The 26,631-nt window shown below is 37.5% G+C and overlaps 1 long non-coding RNA gene across 1 annotated transcript in view; it reads left to right on the plus strand.

Annotated features, from left to right (window-relative positions):
• LOC148189250 (uncharacterized) overlaps window positions 1-26,631 on the plus strand; it is an 86,948-nt gene that overhangs the window by 42,776 nt on the left and 17,541 nt on the right. The window lies entirely within an intron of this gene.

A 26,631-nucleotide genomic window follows, 5' to 3' on the forward strand; every position in this document is an offset into this window, starting at 1 on the left:
AATTCTCCTATGTGGAGTTGACATACAGTGCTTGAAAGTTTGGAGTGCAATTGCTTCCATTTTATAATCTATCTGATTATCTTGCACACTTATCGTTACAAAAATCTAATCAAATATCTGAGATTAGGTTATTGCATCAGGACTTTTTTCCATATCTCCCCGCATTATCTTTAAGAAAGTGAGCAAAACCTTGCAGAAATATAAATGAAACAATTTTTGACTTGGTTACTTTTAGTTAAAGTGTCTGAGTATTAATACATGTCGATAAATCAAACATGTAAGTTACAGTAAGACAGCCAGAGAGAGAAGAGGAGGAATGGAGTGTCCTGCTTGAGACATGTGACTGTGACTGTGTGGACCCTGGGGTTCCTCACAGATTGTGCCTTGTGTCAGTAGAGCGAGCCAGGGGCTCCACTCAGGGGCTCAGCTCAGGCCACCTAACTGGGAGTCAAATCAGAGGCGCTCAGTTGGCACCTCATGCCTGACTGGCCCATGACCCTGAGGGCCGAGACCCGTGTCTGGGTCATGTACAGTCCTGTGACCCACTTACCAACTGATGGGAGGGTGACAGTCATATTCTTACGTATGAAGTGCCATCAACTTCACCTTCAAACAGCAGTTTCAACATTTGCAACTTGTAGTCCTGTCGCATCAGATACATTTAATGACTTTTTGTTTGACACAAAGATGTCAATTAAATTTCCAACATATTTTTTGTTGTGGTTTTAAAAAATAGGCTTCAAATGCAATCGTTTATGATGTAAGTCACTCTTGGAGTCTTTCATCCTGTACCAAATACGTTTCTTGCCATTGTGTTATAAAAATGAACAAATGGACAGCTTGCTCCACTTTGGCAAATGTATTCCTGTCCTCACACTGAGCAAAAATATCAAAGTTTTACTCCCAGTGTGGTGAAACTAAGAAGAAACTTGGACCTGATTGCATAATCCAGCCACTTAGTGCCCAATCCAGAAACAAAAAAGATAAAAAAAAACCTTATCCAGTATCTATGCTTGACGGTTAAGTAATGCTTTATTGTAATAACTGTATTTATTTAAAAGATTATATAAAATGTACAATTATTTTATTATGTTTAGGTTGTACATTTCAAGCTATTCTACAATATGCCATGTGTGTGTTTTGATTATATTTTTCATTTCTGCTTGAAACTCTAATGTTAAAGTCAATTCAGAGTTAATGCTAGACTAGAATTACATTTGCAATGTTATCTGAGCCATATTCATCAGATCTGACATCTGATATCTTCTGGGTATGAAGGAGCACACTGCAGGCTGTAAAGTGGTGGAGGGCAACTTGGAGCACATCACCTGCTTCCCTTGTCGTCACCCTCTTCCTTGCAGCACCACAGGATCTGGTCACTGCTCCGTCAGCCAGCCCTAATGCGTACCATCCCCCTCTTTGCCCTCTTAATAACCTTTACACCTCAGTGTCACTTGTCAGCTTACCTAGATTGCAATAACTTGTCCTCTTTACATGAAGGGTGGTGAATTATCCCATGTCACATTGGTAATTTACACCTTTTAATATAAAGCAGTTGTGTTTTTATTGTGGTTTGATGGGATGAAAAATATTGTAAATAGAATAATTCTGTTTAATTTAATGTATATGCCTGGTAATGTATGCCAGTTTGAAAAAGCAGGTGAGTACAGGGGAGTAATGTTGCTTATGGGTTAAGGAAGTAGCGTACCTCTTAAGCTTAATTTGATAAGACAGAGTGAAACTGTGGTCTCTCCTTGTGCGATGGGGTCTATTAGCTCACCGACATGCTACACAGTATGTTATTTGAGTCTGTTACAGTGGCAAACTGCCTCGTTACCCCTGTGTCTTGTTGTGCAGCCTGACCAATTACTTTTGATCTTGAGAGGACATGACATTTGTAGGTTTTGCACTCTGAAATGACTGCACATGTTAAAAGATGCATCATGCCTTTTCCCTTGCAAATAATTCATAGCTCTCGCCCCCCAGGGTTTACTCTTTGAACATAAAGGTACAAGCTTTAAATATAGTCGTTATAGCTGTGCTTTTAAAAATATCACATTTGGTATTTGTTACAACAAATTGACAAATTTGTATATTTTGCACTTAGGAGAGAAATCCATCACATTTAATAAATGTTAAAAATCTAAACAGGTTTTCTACATGGATAACTGTTATTATGATAAACATTTTGCAGTGCTTAAGATACAGAGCAGTGAAGAGGGCTTGCCCTTAAAACAATCTTTGTGTTTCAGAACGTCTTACATGTGCCGTTAGACCTATACAGCCTGTGGGACAGAATGGAAAATACCACAGGGTAATGCAAATAGCTATTCTGATCTGTCAACAGCCTGCATATTCTCATCTTGTTTTATATGGCTAACTGGTAATGGGTGATATGATGTATTACATGTCATATTTGTGTTATTAGGTATACTGAAAGCCTCAGGTTTAGATATATTTTATGCTTATTCAGCCATTTGAATTGCTGCCTTTCATATCCCAATTTGCTGTGATAGATTGGTGGAAATTCAAAGACTACAAGCTTCTTTGCATATGCTGATCAAAGATTTTTTTTTTGTAGTTGATAAAGTTGAAGGTAAATCAATACGCTCAATATGAACTCTTCAGTACTTAAAAAGTTTATGTGCGGTCCTTTTACATAACAATATTATTATATTTTATTTTATTTGTAGGCTAAAATCACTTCACATCTTACATCCTAGGAAGGAATTTGTGGTAATTTTACCAAATTTACTGTCAACAATGTACCTGTAGATAAAACAAAAACAGGAAAGTGTGTTTTTTTTGTATCCTCAGGGAAGCATTTATGTTTATTTCTACCCACAATACTTCCACCAGTTTATTATGATATAACTTTATCTTCCTGACCAATAACTTGTTAGTAATGGCACAGGGGTGATATTATTAAAGCATTTCTTCCTCTGCAGCTGCTTGCTGTCATGATATAGCAGATTATACACATAGAAAATCAGGGGTGGGTGGGAGGCTGGTTGTAAACCCAGGCCTATTCCCTAATTCCCTTGCTGAATACACATGTTACCTCTATGGCAATTTGTCAAACACAACACTGCATGCTTGAGGAATCAAGTGCCCCCTGGTGGTGATGTAATGGACCAGAAAAATAGATTTTGATTGTTCAAATTGGATGTACAAGCAGCCAAGGGCACTCTACGTCCATTTGAGCATTAATTTGCACTGAAAAAACAACTTGTAAAGCCATTTCTACAAGCCTCTTACAATGTAATGTTTTATGTTGATGTTTTAGGTATCTGCCAGATGGAAAAAAAACACAAATATTTAAATGTGCCAAATTATTTTAGAATTTACTGAGAAAGCAGAGAGATTTGCTGCGCAGTTGTACATTTTTATTTTTACTTTCAAAGCTTAATCACAAAGATTCAGCCCTCCACTGTCTTGGATCGAAATTGTTGTGAAGTCTTAACATGGATGAGTAACCCACTGCCTGTCACACACACAAACAAACACATAAGAGACAAAAACAAATAAACAAGGCACATGAGGAAGCGTCCAACCAGATGGTTTTTAGCCTTTGAGTTTCTGTGGGGAGGTCACTGAATGAAAGAGAGCCAGAGCAGGGCATTTAATCCCATCAGCAGCACTGCATTCCCATAATGAGAAATTAATAACATGAGCATGCTTTCAGATTAAACAGAGCAGTTAGGACCATTAGATCGTTTTCATTGCTGGCATTAGGGCAGCGGATCCGTTTTTTTCCCCGTATAATCCAACAAAGTAGGTCAGTGTCTATTGAGTATTAGTGCTGTGGCTGTGATCCTGTTGTTTCAGCTCCAGGACATGGAATTAACCCCAGAGACAGCTAAACTGGAGAGGGCAAAGGTTTTCAGAAGGGTAGGTTGGGGGTGGGACTTCAGGCACCCCTGGACATGGGTGTAAACTGTGGATAGTACTTCTAAACCTCTAACAGGTCCTGACACTCAGCTCCTGCTTATTCACAGAGCTAACATGTCTGCTTCCCTCCAGCATCAACTCAGAAACTTGTTACTGCACTCTCTCCACACACACACTGACACTTAATTCTGCACTTCAGCCTAAATGTGAAATATACTTACTATACAGTACTGCACACACTGTCACTTTGTTGTCATATTAAATGCTCTGTTTTGTTTATGAAAAACAGAGTCGAAATTTAAAACATTTTATTTTTTTTTAGAAGACAAAATGTTCTTGTTGTCCAATTTTTGGGCTTCCACACATCTAAGCCTGACACGATAACTACTTCAAGTTGGACAAAGGTGGTTCCAGAATTAATTCTGATAAATGCTGTTATTTTAAGCCCATTTTATGCCACTGATATAATGATAATATGATAACATAATAACACGTGATGGGAACCACCAGAGGCCACACAATACAATATTATCACAATACTTAAGTCACAATATGATTGATCGATCGATATGATGATTTCAAACGTTTTGCGTTATGCTGAGTATTGTGAAAACATAAATTGCAATATATTCTGATTTATTATATTTTTTCCACTGGAAATCATATCCCCCGCAAAAATTGTTTTATCTTAAAAGATAAAGTTTTCAATCTGTTCTTCTAACTTTATTTTTATTGCAGCAAATTGTATCTAGTGGACTGAAAAAGCTATTGATTTTATTATTCTATTAGTCTACCAAAAGATCAATTTGGATTTGTATTATTTATTATTTTTATAATTAAAAATGATACTTGGTGTCCATGTTTCAATGTGGTATTGACACATAAAAATGTTGAGATACTATTCTGTATCAGTTTTTTTACCCAGCCCCTAATAATAATGCAAGTGCACCCTTTTAAAGAGCAATGAGCTTTTCTGGTTTAAAGCATTTTATTGAGAGGGATCACCTTGCACAGATTGTTAGCTAATATAGACAAACTTAACAGAAATTATTGATAAATATAAAGATGCAGAAATGCAGCATGAATATAATTTGCGCATTTACATAACTAGTACAGACATCTCTCTTCCCAAGGATTTTTTAAATTATAAGAAAATAAAAATAAGATGAGAAAAAAAAGGGAAACAAACAAACAAAAAGCAACAACAGCAAAATGCGCAACCCACCAAACTTAGACACCCAATACTAGCAATGAGCTCTTCATTATTAAGAATATTCAGACATTGGAATGGTTCTGTGAAAAAAAAATCCTGAATAAATGAAGATTAAGTAACTAGAAATGACAGAAAAAATGTGTCTCAGCATGAGTTTTTGCTGTTTATTCAGCGTAGGCCCTGCCAATGTCTTATGGTGGAATGGAAAACCATTCTGTTTGTTCTGGCATCATGTTGACTAAAGTTTTTGTGACATTCTTATGCAAACAAACACACACGTAAACTTAAGGGCAATATTGTACGACATATGGACGTGATCTTATTAACTATTGCTGACCTCAATAAGTTGATAACATAATTATCATTACAGGCCTCATCTGCAAATTATTGTGCACACTAAGTTTAGGTAAGAAGGCTATTGTGGAAATCAACCAGGTAGTTGTTACATAGGAAAGCAGCGATTTTGGTAGCTGCTGTCTATACATTGATGAATTGGCAAGGGGTAGACGCATATTAAACATCATTTTTTGTGTATATTTATTTTGTATTTGCATGCAGCTCTGCCCATGCAATATATTTAAACTTGCATCACTTGAACAAGATCTATCAGCTCAGTGATCCCGTGCACAGCTGCCCAGTGAGTAATAATCAGTGAACAAGCAGAAGGCCCACTTAAGATCAGTGTCCTTAATAACCACACCCAGGACCTCACACCCAATGAGATGATGAGGGGGAGTCACAGATCATGCCGGATTAGTGCAGCTTGTTTTGCGTTGGCGGTTGAAGTCACACACATACACACACACACACACACACACACACACACACACTGCTGTCACTGCTGCCCTCTTAATGTGGAAGCAAGTATATTTTGACAGATAAAGAATGAGTGGCAGGAGAACACGGCACAACTCCCGTCAAATACTGTAATGATGAGTGTGAGATATGACAGTTGAACCACTGGGATGAATATTTTTAAGAGGCGCTCGTTTTAGTAAAGGCAAAACTGGCAAAGTGGAAGAGAAAATAACAGAGAGGATCATGTTTGTGGCTGATGTGGTACGACTCTACTGCAGTTGTGTTCACCCATGCTTAAAATATACACACTATATGCACACGATATGACTTATATCAAAGGGTCAATCAACTGCCATGAATGTCTTTTAGATATTCAGATCATGAGGACATTTTTTTCACATTTTAAAAATGAGTGTTTACAATGTACTGCAAGAAACTGAGACATATTTTCACAGATTTATACTGTAAAATAGCATCCTACCACTGACAATAGATGACACCCATTTGGGCAGATAATGCAGGGAAGCAGTGAGGCTTGGGCTACTCTGTCCAGCTCTTACACTGAAGAACCTCCTAAAGCCAGTGTTGGTGCTTCTGAAGCAATCTATGATGCCATTTAAAGTGACAGCAGCTGCTCTGTCTGTCCTTGCGCACAATATCAGTAATTCCTGCTGCCACTTCTTAAAGAGACAGGTCACTTTTACCTCTGTTGACCCAGCTGCCCTCATATTGCACCTTTGTAAGAGTGCTCAGAGGCAACATGTCACCTGACTTTATGAATGCATTTTGGAATCATGGAGAAAGATAGTGGCATAATAAATCATTTTGTCTTGCAGTTAGCACAAACATGTTTGTCGTGCAGCTAGCTCACTACATCTGGTGATGAATTCACGTAGAGGATGCCGTGTCCTGATTTGCCCTATTGCCGTGATGCAGTCAAAGTTCGCTGGGTTTAGTTGCAAGTGAATTGAGCTGTGTTGTTAGTGTGACCTAAATAGGGCAGTTTGGCACATTTACCTCAGTTGCCCCACACAGAGTCTAGAGACAGAAGAGAAGGGGGAAAGGAGACAAGAGGTTGAGACAGGAGGAGGAGAGGCAGTGAGAGAGCGAGAGGGCTCAACAGAGTGTGAGAGCACGCACATGCATACAGTGGGAGAAAAAAATGCTGTGGGGAGGTGGTTCAAGGATACATTTAGTAATACTGATCTTAAAAAAACATCACAAATACAACATTACTTAGTGTTTTATGTAAACAGAACAAAGCTCAAAAACATTGTTCTGTCTGATTAATTCATTTAGGTGCATGCCACATAATCATCTCTCTGTATTCTGAAGCTGATGGGTCATGCACTGTTGTCAAAGGTCTGGCTGTAATAACTGAATTGATGAAAGGGTTACTTTTACGTAGGTGCAAAATGTGGATCAATGACGTAAAGCAAATTGCACGTGTGGCAATTTCTTATATAGATCTATACTTGTACATTAATGAGTATCCATTTTTAAATGCAGGTGACATATAGTATTGACGCATTTCGTTGTGAGACAGCGACTGGTAACCAGAGCTCTGACATCACTTCAGGGATTAAACCTCTACATTTGGCATGCATGGAAGTGTGTATCAGGGTTTTATGAATGTTTTATACAAAGTCAATCCTGCTATTAAACTATAATAGTTATAGCAGTGTGATTCTTAAAGGAGCTCTTTATGACATTCAGAGCACAATAATGGTCACAGAGGTTGTCTTGACATGGTTCTCATCATGGGGGTGGCAAGCAGCTAACAGTGTTGACTCCATAAACAGAGCTAAATAGGGCTGTGTGATATGACAAAATATATCATATGATGATTTTTTAAAAAAATCATTATTTCATATTATGGTATATTGTTTAGTTCGTTTAAATCATCTTATAAAGCTTTGTGTTTTGGGACATTTTTCAGGTATCAAAATCAGAATGAGTGTTTATAACAAAGTTCATCAGTTCTGAACATTAAATATATTGTCTTTGTATATTATTCAATTCAATGTAGGTCAGAAGGATTTGCAAATCATTGCATTCTGTTCAGTGCTCCTACATTTGTTTGGAATTGGGGTTAAACAGTGTCTTGTACGTTGTATTCATGTAGAGTCACACGTAAAACAATTATTAGATTAGTGTTGATGACAACCTCCAGCTGTCATGAATTTACTGTAAGTAATCAACACTGTTTTTACTCACACAGTTATTCCTTCATAGCAGGAAAACTTTATCATAAGCAGTGTCATCAAATTTGCCAACAGGCCTCTAACAGGGGCTCTTGATCAGTGTGTTAAGTATTTTGGACTTTTTATTAGGCAGCTGGGCACAATGGTGCAGTGGCCTTGTTTTATTTTCTTCTTGCTTTTTTATTCAAATGAACAACAATTGGGGGTAAAAAAGCACACTTGTAGAAGTGCACTAACAACTACGTAAAGTTTGAAAATGTCAGAAAAGACAACACCACAATATAGTGGACATTAAGATGACCATCACTATGATTTTATCAAAACTTTAAACTTTCAGTTGTTTGATAGTTTATTTAAATTTCACTTAATTTTACTCTACAAAATTTGGCATCTTAAAAACTTAGTTGAAGGCTCCAGTCTCATCCAATACAACGATGGTGGCCCTGTAGCAACCCCATGCTTGCAGTTAGAATTTGAGATGGCTGTAGATCAGTCTACACATCACCAGGCTATTATAGAACATAACGGCAAAGACCCTTAGGGTAAATCAACTAGTGTGTATTTAAATCATTTTCTGTCTCCTTTTCCCAATTTGCTAGTTTCAGGACAAAATTAGTAGGATTCTGACAAATATGTAGACAAACTGTGCCCTCAGGATAAGCAGGTTTGCATAGATACCCTCAGACAACTGGCTGTTTTGGATTTGCGCGTGAGTTAATTGCTCTGGTGGTTAAGCTCTTGGCCTCTCAGGTCAACGATCTTAGCTTCAGATAATCTTACTCTGTGCTGTCTGAGAAGTGCAGCAGGTGACAGACAATACAGCAACAACCCTAAAACTAACCTGGTCCACTTAGACATGTGATAAAAATCATCACTTTTAAACCTGTCACAGGATGTAAGAGTAAACGAATCATTTCTATGCTACCTTGTGCAATGACTTAATATAAGGTGAATATTTTATGTCCTGACACCTTAATGAGCTCTCTTTAATTAGATTAGATCTACATATATAGCTTGTTCTGTGTCCATGTGTAAAACGTGGAGCAGAGGCTTCGAGTGCTGCGAGGGTTGGTTGTAAAAAATGGTGATGGGGGGGCACAAGGACATATCAAATCACTAGGTGCTCTTCATCCTGAAGAGGGCAGTGAAGACACATGGCACACATGGCACATAAGCCTGGCTGCTGTCCTGCCCTCTCAGAGCAGTGCATGTAATGTTCTCATAGTATTGCATCTCTAACAGCAACACAACACGTACATGCAGTAGTGACATGTAATAAAGAAACCCTTTGAGAACCACTGATCGGCTGCAGAAAACTGCCAGGGAAAATCCTGCTTGGCTGAATAGAAATGTCTGCAACTCAAGTAAAAGTAATTTGTATATATTTTCCTTTAATTAAGGTACAATTATAGATTTACTACCTCGTACTATGTTAAAAATGTCCTTTAAACTAATGCTAACTATTAAAATACAATATTATTCAATGAACTGCAGCTACAATAAAGTTAAATTAAGTAGCTACTGTCATATAATAAAGTTGAATACACTAAAGTTATATTGAGATTTAATAAAATATGGTTTTAAGGAAATTAAATAAAGCGCTTTTGTAATGACCTTTTAAAAAGTATAGTTATCATTACATGAATCAGCGCATGACCCATGACGTTTTTATTTTGAAGGACCTTGCTCATCTCAGGCAGGAAGTGTTGAATTTTTTGCTGTGGACTTGAAGCTTCCAGTCAACAGTTGGATGTTAGCTTTAGCAGACAGTTAAGATATGGTGGCACCTTTAACTGTGACTCTGATTGATTCACTGTGAGCAGGCAACAAACTAACAGCTCTCCTGTTCATACATTACTAATATTTGCAAGTCACTCTGGTGCTCTGTGGTCACAGAATGTGACTAAATAGTCGCAATCAGAGCTCTGCAAATACAAACACACGCCTCACCTGCTCACACAACTGCAACTACCAGGCGCATTAAAAGTGAAACTAAACCATACATTCTGCTGGGCCTAAAACTCTCTTTTACTTCCAAAAATCTGCTAATACCTCCTTTCATCTATCGATCTTATCAGCCGTGAACGAATCAACAGATCAATTATCTACCTTAAGAGTGACATTCAGCTGCAAAGGAGTTATAAATGAAGAACCCCCACCCAGTGACATCCATTATTGTTATACAATGTATAGTGGCCCCAAATTATTCTCTAACTTTCTTTTTTATTCACTCAGTAGTCCCACTTTTAAGAAAACAAGCAAACCTGGGCATTTGATTTCCCTCAAAGAAACCAGATTTCTTACTGCATCAGTAGTATGGCCTTTAAAGGTGTACCCCAGTGATTTACTATTTCACTTCCATGAGGGTTGGGGACTTGTGAAAGACAGGTTAAAAAAAGTATGCTCCAGTGACACTGGATCTTGCCCTTTGACATCATCAGTGTTATTCTCTGACTTTAAAGCACCCTGCAGAGACACAAAATACATTATTCAACAATTTTCATTGGCTGAATTATACTCCTTGTGATCTACTCCACTGTTCAGTGCAATCCTTATTGTCAAATCAATTTATCTATTTAGCCAACGCAATTACATAAATACCTCTGTCTGTAGAAGTTTCAAACTCATTACCAGCTAGTCATACTTCTACTCTCTATCTTTTGATTCTGGAGTCAGCTTGTGGATTGATCTTCACATGAAGTATTCAGTGAGAGCTGATAAGAGTTACTCATTCTGACTGAATTAGCTGATAAAGCAGAGTCAAGGCTGTTGATTCTCAGTGGCTGTGGCAGTATGAGCAACCTTTTCAGAGTAAAGGCAGTCATGTGCTTTAAAATGACCACTTTTAAAGCTTTACTTTAGAGTTGGCTCGATTTCCATTTTAGCCAGTCTGGTATGATAAGGCTTAAACTTTTTAGACTTTCTTTTCAAAAATTCTCATAGTGCACAAAGCCAAATAGTGCACTAAAATATGTTTTTGAAAACATTTTTTTTGCAAGAAATAGGCAAAACGGTAACAAAACCTTGGTTTATATTTGATCGGCACTGCCTAGTTTAACAGTTTGATCAGAGTTTTAGAGAGAGATGGGTGGCTCTCTGTCTTGATCTGCTTTTTAAACTCTTCTTCCTATCCGTGAGGGCAGCAGGTGTACAAAAAATGACTAAGTACAATCTAAAGTTTAAGCAACAGTATGAGACAGCATAGCTGGTAGAAAATAGGCAAATTGGCAAGGTTTTACAATTGAATTCCATTTCTGCTTTATTGGACAAATATGTAAGAGAGGACAATGGGTTGTATTTTAAACAAGAACATTGTCACGTGTGCCTTTATTTTTTCATTACAACAGTTTTTTTTGGTTTACTCCCTGTGACTATATCATCTCGAGTGTATGATTATTCGATTTAGATATCTGCTCCATCTATACTTTTGATTAAAAAATCACATTTTAAGAAAGTGTTTATAAGTCCCAAATTGCTGAAAGTGGAATGACATTGAAATTACTTTTGAAATTATTATTCTTAAGAAATCAGTTTTGTCTAACATTGTGATGTAATGAAGCACCATCAAGGACAATAGAGTTTTGATGTTATTTTTAATTCTTTATCCAAGAGATCTCTCCCACCCATCTCTCTAACCACAGTCTACATCCTCTGAACTCACACCTGATTCGACTCCTACGTCTGCTGTAAAAATATCAGGCCTCAGATGGTGCTGCACATATGAAGACAAACAATTCTCCCAGCGTCACTCATCAGCTCACAGCACTTGGTCACTTATGTCAGATGATTATTCCATGCCACTCTGAGACGGAAGGCCTTGGGATCAAATCCTCCTTGGTGCTTTACACTATCAGAGTGCAGATTCTGATCCAACATAGTGTAGAGGATTAGGCAAGTAATGCCAGCGATGGCACATCAGTGGCACATGGTCCAAATGGCTTCCTGACCTGGCTGTTTTGAAGAGGTAAGTGCAGCAGATGAACTAAATGAAAACACAAGTGATAGAAGTTCAGGGTTTACAGTCTTTCATGTGTAAACCTGCTGCCTGCCATCGTTAACGAGCAGCCAGCTCATTACAGGCCTCAAAATACTTCAGTGTGCATGTACTGTAGCATCTAACCTCAAATTAGGCTACATGTTTTTTGTGTTTGTTTTACACGCACCAAAAGTTTTTTTTTTCTTTTTAATGCATCATTTGGTTGAGCTGAAGCACCAGTTGATTTGATGAAACCATCTGAGAAGCCGTCATTTAAGATGGGAGATGAGCAGAAACATGTTTTCGAATGAGAAAAGCTCTCAGTGCTCTTCTTTGCTCTTCTTTCGATGATGAATACTCTCTAGTTGGGATATAGCTGATGCTACATCTACGCTGATAGGTGCCGCCATCACAGGGTGCTGACTGGTTAGAACCACCGATGGTACAGACAAATGCAAATGTTTAACTTTAAGCCAGACAAGTTTGGTTTTCATTCTGTTTTGTGTGATTATCACAAGGGGTCAACAGATATGGTTTTTCAATGGCCAATGACGATGACGATTTTTAGAAAGCATGGTGGTGGCTGGCCAAATATGAAGCCGATATTAGGGCCTCGTCTGATATGGGTTTTTAAATGGCCGATACTTTAATGTAGAGTAAGGCAGCCAATGGCAAGTAAGCAATGCCAATATCATGCTGTTGGAGTTGTTTTTTTCATCTGATAGAAAACAGCAATGTAATGACAAACAAAAGGACTTGATTTTTGTTCAGCTATCTAAATAAAAAATTGCAAGGTCAGTATTCAGAGAAATAGGAGCAAAAAGGCTTTGAACAAGAGGAGACATATTAGAAAATAAATTATAATGTGCAATTTGCTAGCTACTTTTAAACACATAACTAAAAAAATACATTTTATTTAGGGCTTTTTCATTGTCTGATCTGCTTCTGTTTGCTCTGTAAAATTATTTTTACTCCGTCATGCTACAAACTCAACAGTTCCTTTCTCAATTTCAAATTAAAGCAAAGTGTATGGTCATCCTCATTTCCTGACTTTTATTGTAAAATATCTTGGGTTGGCTTCCTCTTGTCTGTCTGTGGTGTTTACAGTGTGTGCGACAGGCTGTAAAGTGCCACAGCTCACATAAATAAGTTAGTTATTTAGCAAGTGATGCTGCTGTATATCAGGCTCTACACATGCTGTGCAGCCATGACTGCCACTATGCACTTTGAAATTCATCTGGGAGATTCTGTTTGCACTTGCTCACCATCATACGACTATTTCAAATGACAATTTCAAAATAACGTTTAATCGGCCTAATTCATCAGCCAGCTGATGAAACGGTTGACATTTACTCATCATGAGAAACAGGCTGTTGCAAGGTAACCATTCAGTGTAATTGTCCCGTTTCACTGCACTTCATGGCCACAGGCAGATTGCAAACTTTTTAGAACTAGAACTTTTAACATAGTTGGGGTCGTAGTTGGGGTCATTCTGAACAGAATTATATTGAAAATTTCAGCAAAACTATTAAGGACATTAATATGAGGAAACAGAATGTTGTAATGTAAATAAACATTTACAGTAAAAACTTTCCTTTTGATTTCCCCCCTTACTGTACAGTAACATAAAAATATAATTTTAAAAGGTCATACTTGGGGCCATCGTTAAAATGCAGCAAACATCTGAAGGATAACCTTTTATTTATTTTATGAGAGTTTAAAAGTGAGGACATATTCAGTGTATTACAATTTCATTCAAGCTTCCTTTCCCTGTCAGGTAATGTGCACTGAAACTACTTAATGTCATAGAAACATTCTGAGAAAATGTGTGCTGTTTTGGGCTTTTCAGCAAAATCTATCATGGAACTCATTCAACAAGACTTATTTAAAATATTATGTGTAATATTTAAATGTTTTTATTTGGTTTATAAAATGTGAGAATTATTGCTGTAATGTGAGTCTTACTTTGTCTTTTTGGCTGCTTCAAGTACTCGTACTTTAGCATCAGCTAACTGTAACACAGTATTTCACTGCTGTACTGGTGTTGCCTTGTCTAGTGTGGCTGTGTGCCGTCAGTGTCCTCTTTTTGCTCCATGACATCATTGGTTTTAGATGCATTTATCACCATGTGAGAGTGTGTGAAAACCCTTTATTGCATGAGTCTCACAATCAGTGTGTGAGAGGTGGCAGGCCTTGGTCAGTTACCAGCACTGGTGAATGTAGACCTAAGAAATACATGTACATAAGGATCTACACTCACTTTTTTCCCAAGGAGTACGTGTGCTCCTACATGAAAAAAAATAGGGGCACATAAAGAAAATTAGGAGCTGAGTTCAAAATGTCTCAACGCAGAATTTTTTAAACCATTAATTGCATATTTATTTATACGATGTGCACGTGTGATGCTTCTCCATGTATGTTATATTGGTTTTGAAATACAGTGTTTTCTTTCACTCTATGAGTGAGTCCTGTACGATAAACAGTGCCGCAAAAGTAGTAGCCCCTGAGACTATAGATATAGAAACGTAAATACCTGCTAAAGGTACCAATAAAGCAGAGCAAATTTAAAAAAAAAAAAAAATCGTAACGTCTCTGAAATGTATAGAAATTATGAAGTTAAATGAAGTTGGAGCCTGCATGTCCCAGTCTAGTGGCTATTCAAAGGATTACTGTTTTGTTGTAGAGCTGATTAGATTGCCTCCAGTAACTGAAACAAGTAACCACTATCTTGTTCACTTTCCCATGTTTAAAAACAAAACAAATTTCATGAAAATTGATTCAGAACTAAACGAGCTACAGTCAATTTTGTAGTAAAATCTGCATCTCTCAATACTTATGTATTTGTTTACTAGCGGATCTGGACCTCCCCAGTATGGCACCCACACAGACGCACATTATACCGGGAACGCTGTATCTATGTTTCTATATCTGTGCCTAAGATGGTGAAGTTTCACCACACCTATGCAAGTTTGTGTGAGGGAGTGACAGACAGCAGCAGAACTGTGCAAAAATAACACCAAATCGCAAAAAGACCTTCAGCATAGTTTAATAACATGACTATTTTGGTACAAACATTTACCCACCAGTGTGGCGGATGGCCTTCCGAGATTTACTCGCCAAACGAAAACTCACGTTTCCCAAATTTAGCGCTTGTTAATTTTGGACCCTGCTTGTAAATATCCTTTAATGGATTCCTCTTTCTCCCCTTCTCTTTGGCTTCATTTTTATCCACCACACCAGCTATTGTATCATTACTGATTTTTGTTACTGAGTTTTTGCAAACAAAGTTGTTTGTCCCTGACTGTGTTATAAAGTTACTATCGCTGAAGTTAGTGATGTCACTTCCTGTTTCCGCCATTTCAAATTAAAAGCCCTCTTTCTTTTTTCTTTTTTTAAAAAAAGAAGGTGTTTTTGTCACAGCATTTCTGATACTTGCACACTGTGCTTCTAAATTATTTTTTCAGTTTACACGTATCAGTGATGGTGCGATTGCGAGTTGCTTGCACTGTAAGGCCAAGGCATTGCTCAAATTTTAAATGCACTACCATGCATTTGCATGTGATATTTTGAGCCCTGGTCATGTACCCATTATCTGTATAAGAATTAATTTAATAATCATATTATAATATTCTTCTCATTTATACCTTTGCCTTTGTCAGATTTATCATGTGTTTGAATCTTTGATTGAGTTCTGATTCATTTTCTTACACAATGGGATCACCTTCATCACTTCCTCCTCTATTAACCTGGGTATCAGTGCTCTGGAAAGGCATGCCTCTCATTATAAGCAGTTGAAAGTAAAAGATAGGAGACAAGCCTGGGTCATTGTGGCAATCTTCCAAACAGCTTTTAAACAGTGTTTCGCAATTGATAAACAACCGTGCCTGTAATTAATATTGTACATTCATGGTAAAAGGCATTCTGCATAATTACTCCACTGTCTCCTCCAGAAATATGCACATTCAGTGTTATTATAAAGCACACCAGTATATCATATTAAGTCATAAATAATGTGCCAGTAGAATTAATTAATTTTATACACACCCCTCCCCCTTGTGTGGTACTTTACATTTAACTCTGTCAGCAGTTATTGATGCACTCTTTAAACAATGACATTTTACATGCCTTTTAAAGCAAGCTGTTTTTTGAAGTGCTGATAGTGTTGGAGATAACTTGAGGAGATCGTAGAGCAAATGTGTTTAAGCTGTAATTTTGAAGCATTCTCTTCCAACAATACAGCTGCAGAAATGTAGTTAATTATTTGATTATTGCTCACTAAAATGTCATATATAAGGTTGGTTAAGTCTTTCTTTTACCTATATTGACAAAATATTACCTGAAAAATATCACTAAACCTTAACTTTGGTAGCTTCTCACAGCAAGGTGGTGTTAAATACATTCATTAACCCTTTGAAACCTGATTTAACAATAGTTTATCCTAATAATAAATTTCTGTTTTTCTTTTGTTGCAGTTAGATGCCTACACAAGCAAGCTGAAATGTGTTCTTTGCCATTTGGCAAGAAATATACCACAAAATGTAAGAAATTTGTAAAAGGTAAAAAAATAAGAAAAGAGAGAGAGAATTATTAGATTTTTTTTAAATAGGAGAAATATATATATTATAATAAATATTATTTTCTTGTAAAATTTTTACTAATTTCTTGCTCATTTTTGGGTCATTTCTTGTTCAGCTGCTCATTGCCAATTTTTTCAGGTTTCAAAGGGTTAAGTGGCTGTATGTGGACTCTGAAGCTTAATCAGCTAATTAGCTAACTACCCAAAAGAGTATAGATATAGTTGTAAATGATCACTGATACCATATTTTTATGACATTATAAATCACCAACGGGTATGATCTCTTTTCCTGGTAGGCTTTTAAATGATGTATTCCAAAGTTCCTGTCGTTTTACCGCAAACATTTCTTGTGTTTGCACCGCCAGTTTTCTTGCTAGCACATCATGGTAGCCACATTTACAATTTGTTGCTGGGATAAAAACACCTGCAGTAAATCCGCGTTACTTGCAGGACAACAGTAACCAGTTAAAGTGGCTATGCATTAATACTCAGAACAAATGCTGTGGATTTTGTCCTTCTTACAGTTTAGCAGCACTAGGAAGAGATTTGGTAAATTGCCAGTATGGACAGGAACAATGCGACTTATGGGTGAATTCTCAAAAAAATGGATCTCAGCGGCTGTTAGCACCATGAATTGTACATCAACTACAACTGCTATCTACCCTGTCTCAAGGTTCGGTTCAAAAAAGATATTGCACCAGTGATATTACAGCACAAATACACCCATTAAATTTTGCAGCTGAGTGCAGTTTGCCTTGTATGTGTCTGAATTTTCCACAATGCAAAGTAAAAATGTTGCCTTTGCACCAAGAAACAGACAGCAGAACAAAGTTACCACCAACTCTTTGAAGAAGCAAATAATGTCACTGTTAGTGCATGTGGTTTTTAGTGCTAATCTTTGTGAATTGGGCAGTTAATTTAGTGAGGCTCATTTACTTAAAGATAGGGGCAGATTTTGCACTAAATGTATACATATCATCTAATTTAAACATATCCAAGTACTGAGAAACTATTTGTTTGGCAGCGCAGTTAGTGTGAGAGGCACCTGGCTGCAGACACATTGGAGGTCTGCAAACACATGTGCAGTGGTTCATCTCCACAGGAGCATGCCAATCAGTCGCAGTTGACAGGATGTTTTTTTTAATGAACTTTATTGAACATTGAACACAACCAATTATTAGACAGCCTCAAGCAATTAAGCGTAAATCAAAGAGTAAATAACAAGAAATAAACAATAGAAAAAAAAAAACATCGGAAAACACCAGTGGTTATTCATGAATTAGGGCACATAAATATTTAGACAGATGTAGGGCTTTTGCCATTTTACAATATTTCAGTGATCTTTTAATTTGTTTTATATCATTTAGAAAACACTAAAAATGGGAGAGGTCTCAAGAAAACAACATTTGTCAATATAATACTTATAAGTATTATAAGTATGGTAGTACTTGGTAGTATAATAGTACTCTCAAGATAATGAAATTGGTATATCCAAATTCATTTTTTGGCTCTCTCTTTGAAGACCAAACATGATTTCCTGTTAAGTGCTGAGATCTCTTGTGCACGTGCTAGCAGAGATCTTATTGCGTATGCACTAATGGAGTATATGAGCAGCAAGGCGGTGTTGGTTAGGGTTGCATTTCACCTTTTGCGGTTTCTTTGAAAATGGTACAGTTTATTTATGTCTTATTTACACAGGTTAAGTAGCCGCAAAAGCCAAACTGTTCTTTGTGAATTTGCCTCTCAGTGTTCATAGGGCATATGTAGTATTATATTATAGTATTAGTATTATGTGAAGATAAACTTGAAATATCTGAACCTGTGCTTTACACATATGGTAGTAGCCAAACTACTCAAATTAGCAAGAGAAAGAATGCCAAAACAGAACTAATTCAGGGAGTTACAACTGTATTTTTGTTAAAAATATAAAAGAGTGGTGTGAATGTGTAGTTGGACTAATAAAAGTAGTGCTGTGGACATATCCATGGGCTCTTATAATGCATGTTTGTATAAATATGACCCTATTATTTAGGACTGGCACATTTCTTTGAATCTAGGCTATTAAAACATTTTCAGTGTGCAGCAGCCACATTCAATGTAAAATGCTTTCATTGTATTCTATCCATCTTTTGATCTGAAAGTGCACCATGTAGTATATCTCTAACCAGATTGTAAACATACTAATGAACCAGGGTTATGCACGGATACATTCTAACATAACTGGTCCTTGGATTTCTTATATACGTATAGTATCAGATTAATATGTCTGAATATGAGGGCATTGGAGAACATATGACAGCACTTTTGTAGTTCCTATCCTCTTGTCAGGTTTCCTTTTTTTGATAAATACGAGATGTTGTCTTTGATGGCTGCTCAACAAAGAGAGAGCTGTCTTCAGCTGTAACCTCTCTGCACCAGAATCTGGAACATGACACATGTCAGGCTGTGATAAATGGTGCAGAGTCTCAGTAATTTCACCAGGAATGCCCTTGAGATGCCCAAAACCCCAATCGCAAATGCTATTGTTGAATTAAACCATAAAAAGAAATCCTTCCCCCTTGACATGATAGGAGCTGTGCTGAAAATGGAGGATTTTTTTTTTTATTCTCTCCAGGATTTACCTGGAGTATTTTGGCTTATGTACAACAGAGTGTTTCCGTGCCTGTCTGCATGAATGAGAAAACATAAGAAAGTGAACTGCACAATATGTTTATTTAGATATATGGCACTATTATAAAAGCTTTTCATCTTAAAACTATTAATAAAACGTTTGATTAGATTGTAAAATAATATATTAGTTTCTGCACTTTTTAATAATAGGAGTGTTGCCTGAAGGTTGATCTCGTTTTAGAGCGCAAGTCACATTTTTAGTTACCTAAATGGAGTAATTGCGCAATGGCAACAACATTTATCAGATTAGATGCATTTTTCTAGACACATTTTATAGAAACACTGCCAAACCAGACCCATCCACGGCACATTTGGCTGACTTTCATGTATCTGCCTCCGTGCATTAAGGAAACACAAAACACTTGTTTTGTCATGATCATACTAATTAAGACATTATGTTACAGGTCCTCATTAAATGCTCAGTAGTGTGTCATGGACTTCATGCAATAAAGCCACTATTATTATACAATTATACATTTTACTTTGATAACATTTAATTGCAGTGGGAATTGATGTCATTTTTGGGGAATTTATATAAAACGTATGGGACATAAAATATAGGGCTGTGAATGTGGAGGAAGTTTTCTTGCAGTCATTAAGGGCTGCTTAACAGCATGATATGCAGTGTTACCGCCCTCTTTTCTAATGTTGTTTCTGCAAATTTCTTAATTTATCCTAATTTTGGAGCTATGTAAATAATCTTTATTGTTATGCCATTATGAGGTTTATCGTTCTGAAGTGACAAAGATGGCAGTTTTAAAACAAATAAATATACCTGCAGAACCCAGAAGGGCAGTGAGGCTCAATAAGGTGTGAAGCTTCTCTCAGCTGAAATGCTTTGGTTGCGTCTGGTTGTTACAATACAGAATATTTGCAGAGGAAAAAAAGTCGGCACAAGGAAGAGTACTTGCTCTGTAAGAAGGGAAGGCTTAAGCATGTGGGGAGAGAGCACGGACCCAACGGTCGGTATTCATTTCTCCACCATTGTTGTTGTGGTTTCAGCGATGTGCCTTTGATCTTAGTGAAATTTGTGCACATCTCCTTCACTGTGATTGGCCCGCAGGGCAAAAAGTGACAGTGACGAGCAGCTGCAGAATTTTACCCAAAGTTAAAAAAAATTTTTGAAACTCCGCAGCACTCAGAATAGCAGAATAAATGCTTAGTGCCTCATTACGCTGCTGGCATTGTTAGCATAGTGTAAATTAGGGCTGGGCCATATGGCTTTAAAATAATATTGCAATATTTTAAGGCTTTATTGTGATACACAGTGTATATCTTGATATTTTTAAATGTCCTCCAGGCACCCAGTAGCTCATTTGTAGAGCGGACGCCCCATGCACAGAGGCTGCGCCTTTGCAACTTAGCAACTGCGGGTTCGATTCCAGCCTCAGCCCTATGCTGCATGTCATCACCTCTCTCCCCCTTCACACTTAAGCTGTCCTGTCTCCAAATTCAGACAAAAAAATCTTAAAATAATGTCATTAAGTTAGACTTTTACCGCAGTGCTGTTAAATGTGATGATTCATTCTGTGTATGTTGGAAACAGTTCATATACTAAAAGTATTTACAAATCGCAGTAGTGCTCCATGGTTGCAAAATGTGACTAAATAGTCACAGTCTGGAGCTCTGCAAAAGCCCTGCTTTTTGTGTGTGTCAGTGAGGGTTCCAGAACTTTTTAGGAGAGAGGGAAAAAAGAAATGCTGGGTGCTTATAAAACGGACGTGACAATTTTTACCCAGTGTTGGTGATATATTCATTTTATATATCGCACATAGAGCAAGCCATGGTACATAGAGTAAATTTGATATATCGCCCACCCCTAGTGTAAAAATGTGGTACTCCCATGAAAAGAAGAAAAAACATGAACGTAGCGGTTGTAGCAGATCTTTTCCAATGCCTGCGGTTTGCTTGTAAATAGCCCAGTGTTGCAATACTGCCGTTATTGCCAAAGCTCACTGCATCCATGTCTTTCTGGACAAATACATGCTCAGTACTGAACAACCTTTCTTTAAACAATGACTACAGTGACTGCACTCTATTAAGCATTAATAATGTAAGTGAGGTACAAGCTCTGACAAATAGTATCAAGATCCAATTCCCTATGGAGGCTTATCTGTAAAAATAACAAAGGAAACAAAAAGAATTATTGTCATAGGTATTCTTGTTCAGGCTCACTGAATATTCTTGCGTGTGGTGATTTGCCAGCAATTAATCCAAAAACTGTGGCTAAACTACCCTCTGTGATATCCTCTCCATCCTCTGACAAATAGAACAGAGGAATCTTAATTAGGAGGGAATGTGCTGCAGATGTATTAGAGTAGCGATGGGAAAACAGATGAGGCCATCACACCGCACAGCAGGGAGCTGAGGAGTCTGCTCCCCCATCGCTGTGTCCTATCCATAACGCCACGAGTGTGCCACATGCCTCTGCTGTCATCTGCACAGTGCCACCGGGCCCCCAGGGGCCGGGGAGGTCCTCACTATCCAGCGGTTAAATTCAGCCTCTCACTGATGCACTTTGGCTCATTCACTCATTTAGAAAACTTTCACCGTCACTATGACCCAAAAAATCTGCTGCTTATTAAGTGATAAAGAACAACCAGCAAATTTATTGGATGGAGTTTTAGTCTTTTTATGTAAAATGCACTTTATGATATACCGGTAAAGCTTTTACAGTAAAGTTAACTGGATCTTTTGAAGTAAATAGATGTGAACTAAACGTAATAAATCATACAACCATATCTGCATGGCTTTGCCCTGTATCTTGGCCCCAGGACTGCTCCCTTTTATTTATTTTTTTAACTTTCCCTGTTGGTCATTGAGGTTTCCTTTTGAAAAATAGCCATACTTTGGCTGTGTCTGTTCAGCTGGCTGCCTTCAATTTTATACCTGCAAAGTTTCAATCTAGGCCCTCCCTGCGTCCTTTAACATTCGGTGGCCGCGTCAACACCCTCCCCCACCTTTTTCTCCCTTTTCCAGAATTACTGGTGGAGACTGCACTTGTGCTGTTATTTTCAACCTTGGTGGACAGGAGCTTCGGTATGTATTCTGGAAATACTTCAAAGAAAAGCAAAAAGGCAGCAATTTTCTGCTTGAATATCCCTCTGACTAAATCCATTGATCATCCTTGGGGTTCCTGAGAGAGAGGGAGTGAGATGGAGAGGCATGTTTTATCCTCTAATAACTCCTACCTTCACCCCTTCCTGCCTCTCTGTTGTTGTGTTGTTGTTGGTGGCACTTCTGCTCTATTCCTTGGAGAGCTGCTGAGATTGAAGTTATTTTATGCTTCGGCTCCCCGGGCCCCAATTTGAAAACTCTTGTGTGTCAGTTTTCACACATTCCTGTCATATGGCAAGGAGCACAGAGTTTTGGCTTTTATTTTTTTCTGTGAATGCATCTTGTGGGGTATTCCGCATTTAGTGATAAATGGGTCAGAAGAAATGACTGTATGTCTGTTTAAAAAAAATAAAAATAAAACTCCTGTTTTGTGAGTGCATTAGTTATATATGAGAGGTCCTAATTTCTTCTGCTTAAAGAAAGTTTCAGCAAGGCTGGATGTGAAACAGTTTTTTAAAATAAGTTTACACCCCAAACACTATGTACAGTATAGTCCAAGCTATTTACTTATATCATATCATATTGATCTGAATTGAAGCGAATAAAAATCAGATCATGGCAGACTTTTTGATATCAGCAAATATCGCATTATTGTATTAAGAATCTTTATGAAACTTGTGATTTCCAACCCTAATTATTGCCTTCATGAAGTTGGGATTTATTTCAGGACTGTTGCATTCGATTGCTTTTCAAACAAGTAGATTTTCCAGCTCTGTTACATGACATTGCCTCTCTGTTACATTTTGATATTTGAGTTAAAATTCAGCTCTAGTCTTAAATTAGTATAAATGTAGTGCCTGGAAAACTTTCATGCTTGTGTTTTTTGTTGTACTGTATGTTGTCATTGCGTGCACATGTAGGTATTCTGTCTCACCTGTGGGGTGTACTGGTCAAGGTGGGGGGAGGATATCTGGGTCACAAGTGAGCTCTGTCTGATTTTGGTGTCCTGGCGCAGGCACCTTTCAGACACCTCTCTTCACCTGCCAACGTCCTCCATCTCTGGCAGACTCAATAAAGTGCAGCTAATTGGAAGGTGATGACAGACAAGCCAGGCCCAATTTATTGCAGTTTGAAGACAACCCATTCACTTTCCCCTCTGTGGCCTGGGTGAGTCCTGGTGTTGGAGCATTGCTCTCACCTGCCCCTCAGTACGCAGTTGGCGTCTGATGTCTGGTGATGGGACACTGAAAAAACCCATGAGTAAAAATGAATGAACTGAATACCATACATTCTTTAAAACATGTTGGTAGACTGGCTTTGCTGCGTACCTTGCCTTCCTTTAGTGGTTTCAAAGGTATTTCCCCTTGTGTAAGCAAATTAGTGAGAGTGCATCACAACAGCACAAACCAGCCCTGCCTGTGTGGGCTGTTAATGATGTTTTGTCGGGTTGTAACAATCCACAAAGTTCACTGTTTAGTTCAACACAGTAGTGTTATTGTTTGATACATTTTGATACAGCAAAAAAGTAGAAATATCCTTTATTGTTAAAATCTTTAATTTTTAAAAACTAACATAATTAAGTATAATGTTTTTTTTTTTACTTTGAACTTGGGTCAGGTGATATGACTTTAAAATAATATTGTGATATTTAAAGGCTACATCTAGGGCTGGGCGATTAATCTGATTTTAATTTCAATTACAATTTTGGCTTCCCTTGATTTTCAAAACAAGATAATCAAGATAAAACAATTATGTGCAGCATGCTGAGTCTTACAATGTTGCTCCCATTTTGTCTTTTAATTTGTAAATCAAGCGCACCCTGTCTTGTGCTCCAAAGTCCAAACAGAAGTTTCAGCATGGGTTGAAAACAACAAGTCCCAGCGCGCTGCCTTTCTGATTGTTTTGAAACTTTGCTGTCTCATTTGGATCCAGACAGCGTGTGCATCGAGAGAGAGAGCACGAGCGAGGAGAGCAAACGTGTATGTGTTGGTGATGGTGACAGTGAGGCTGCAGTGAGAGGAGCAGAGAGTGTGATGTGAAACGTGGCTGTGTGATGTGTCAACAGTTGAGGCTGTTTGTCACAGAAAAAATTCTACAACTCCGAAAGACCCGAGACACATTCTAATGTCTAGCTCGTCTGCTGCTGATTGAAGTGACGGAAGTTAGCCCTGAAGTTAGCAAGCTAAGTTAGCTTCCTACTGGAAACAGACCAGGCTCCCTTAAGGTGGACTGTTAATGTGGACCAGCTTTTCTCATTGTAGTGACACTCCCAGCTGCTTCTAAACAAATAATGGAGAAATGTCTGTCTACTGAGTCTCTCCTGAGTTAGTGAAACAATCATTGATCCCAATTCAACATGTATTTAGCTGTTATTGATACAGTAACTGTTATGTATTGTTAAATTATATTAGTTGGGGTAGGTTTCATTTTTATGTGAATGTGACCAAACTATAGTAATGTGTGAGATGTGTTACAGTCATGGCTGCACCACAAGGCTTTCACTGTTTTCACTTCACTTGTATTTAAAGTTAAAGGACATCCAGAGTTAATGTTCAATAACTGCTGCTGTTAACTACTAAAATGCAAAATTATAGAATACACTGTAGTTACAGTAACGTTAAATTGCCACTGTCATATAATTAAGTTGAATTAATTATACAGTTTCAACAACATTTAATAAAATACAGTTATAAGGATGTTAAATAAAGTACTCTTATAATAAAGTATTGTAATATTGCTATAACTGAATAAATCAAAGCAAACAGATACTGTGGCATCTTTAACCATGAGGATTCATTCACTGTGAGCAGGCAACAAACTAACATCTCCACAGTTCATATATTACTAATATTTGCAATTTGCACTGGTGCTCCGTGGTCACAAAATGTGATTAAATAGTCACAGTCTGGAGCTCTGCAAAAGCCCACACAAGACTTTGTGTGTGTATGTGTGTTATAGAGAGAGAGCTGCAGGAGAAAGCAAGAGAACTAAAACTCTAGTGACTTCTAAAACCAATGTGACAATTTATACTTGATGTTCGCGTCATTTTATATATCACACATGGAGCAAGCCAGGATAGCGGTGGGAGGGGCAGAAAGCATGTTGCCCGCTTTTTGAGAGCAGAGACTGTGAGAACATAATCTTGATTACAGTTTACCCCCCCCAATATATCGAGCAATATTTTGAACTATACTATTATATAGTTCGACATATTGCTCAGTTTGTAATGCGTACCAAACCAAAAGCCTCATATTTAACACTTCAATCCAAATATGTGTATTGTAACAGGTGTAATATTTTGTCATGCCATAATCAAATAAAATGTATTTCTCAAGTTAGAAATATTTTTTTGAAATTTTTACCAATTTCTGTTGACAGCATGTGTGCTGCCTTCGGGCTGCCTTATTGAGTGCAGTGGCACTTAGATCATCATATTGAAAACACAGTTTAGTTTTTTGTTTTTGTTTTCCAAATGCAGTTGGATAGTTAAACATATCTCTCAGTTTATAATGAGTACCACACCAAAAGCCTTGTACCGGACAGGTCAATACAAACACGTGTACCTTTACAGCTGTAATGTTTTGTCAAGCTAAAATTGAATTAAATGTATTTCTCAAGCTCATACCTCAGAGCATTTAATTTGGGAAGCTACTGAACACAAAACTGTATAATATGCATCTAAAACGGTGAATAGACTAATATCATGTATGGTATGGCATAAACTTTGTTTTCTCCTGCTAGATTGCTGAAGCCTAAGCCTTGACACTTGTGATGTACTCTGCCAAGAACATTAAGTATCCGAAAGTGATAAAGCTTCAATTTGCTAGGCCATTAGACTAATTACTGCAATAATTAAGTAACTACTTGATTAGAACTAATGGGTACCTAATTATCCAGGAAGAAAGGATCAGGTGGTAATTAATAGAGTCAAGCTGATGTCTTCTGACTTACCAATGCCGATTACCAAACATACGGGACTGAAACTGGTGAGGACAGAAATGGGGAAAAACGGAGTGTTTACCTAACCCCCCGTAGCTAAGGCAAACAGTTTGTTAGTAGCACATCACATGAGTGGATTGTTAATGAATGTTAGTAACAAGAGCATTACACATCAATACATTATACAGGATGATTAGCCTGCATCTATTTTCTAATTTATCCCTGAGCAGGGGTTGATCTCAATAGTATTGATAATGATTACAGAGATAAGGAAGTATTATTCTGTACTTGACAGAAGTTATTTTGA

Source organism: Plectropomus leopardus, chromosome 7 (genome assembly GCF_026936395.1).
Source record: "Plectropomus leopardus strain MGB_pleo_1.0 chromosome 7, ASM2693639v1, whole genome shotgun sequence".
Lineage (NCBI taxonomy): Eukaryota > Metazoa > Chordata > Actinopteri > Perciformes > Serranidae > Plectropomus > Plectropomus leopardus.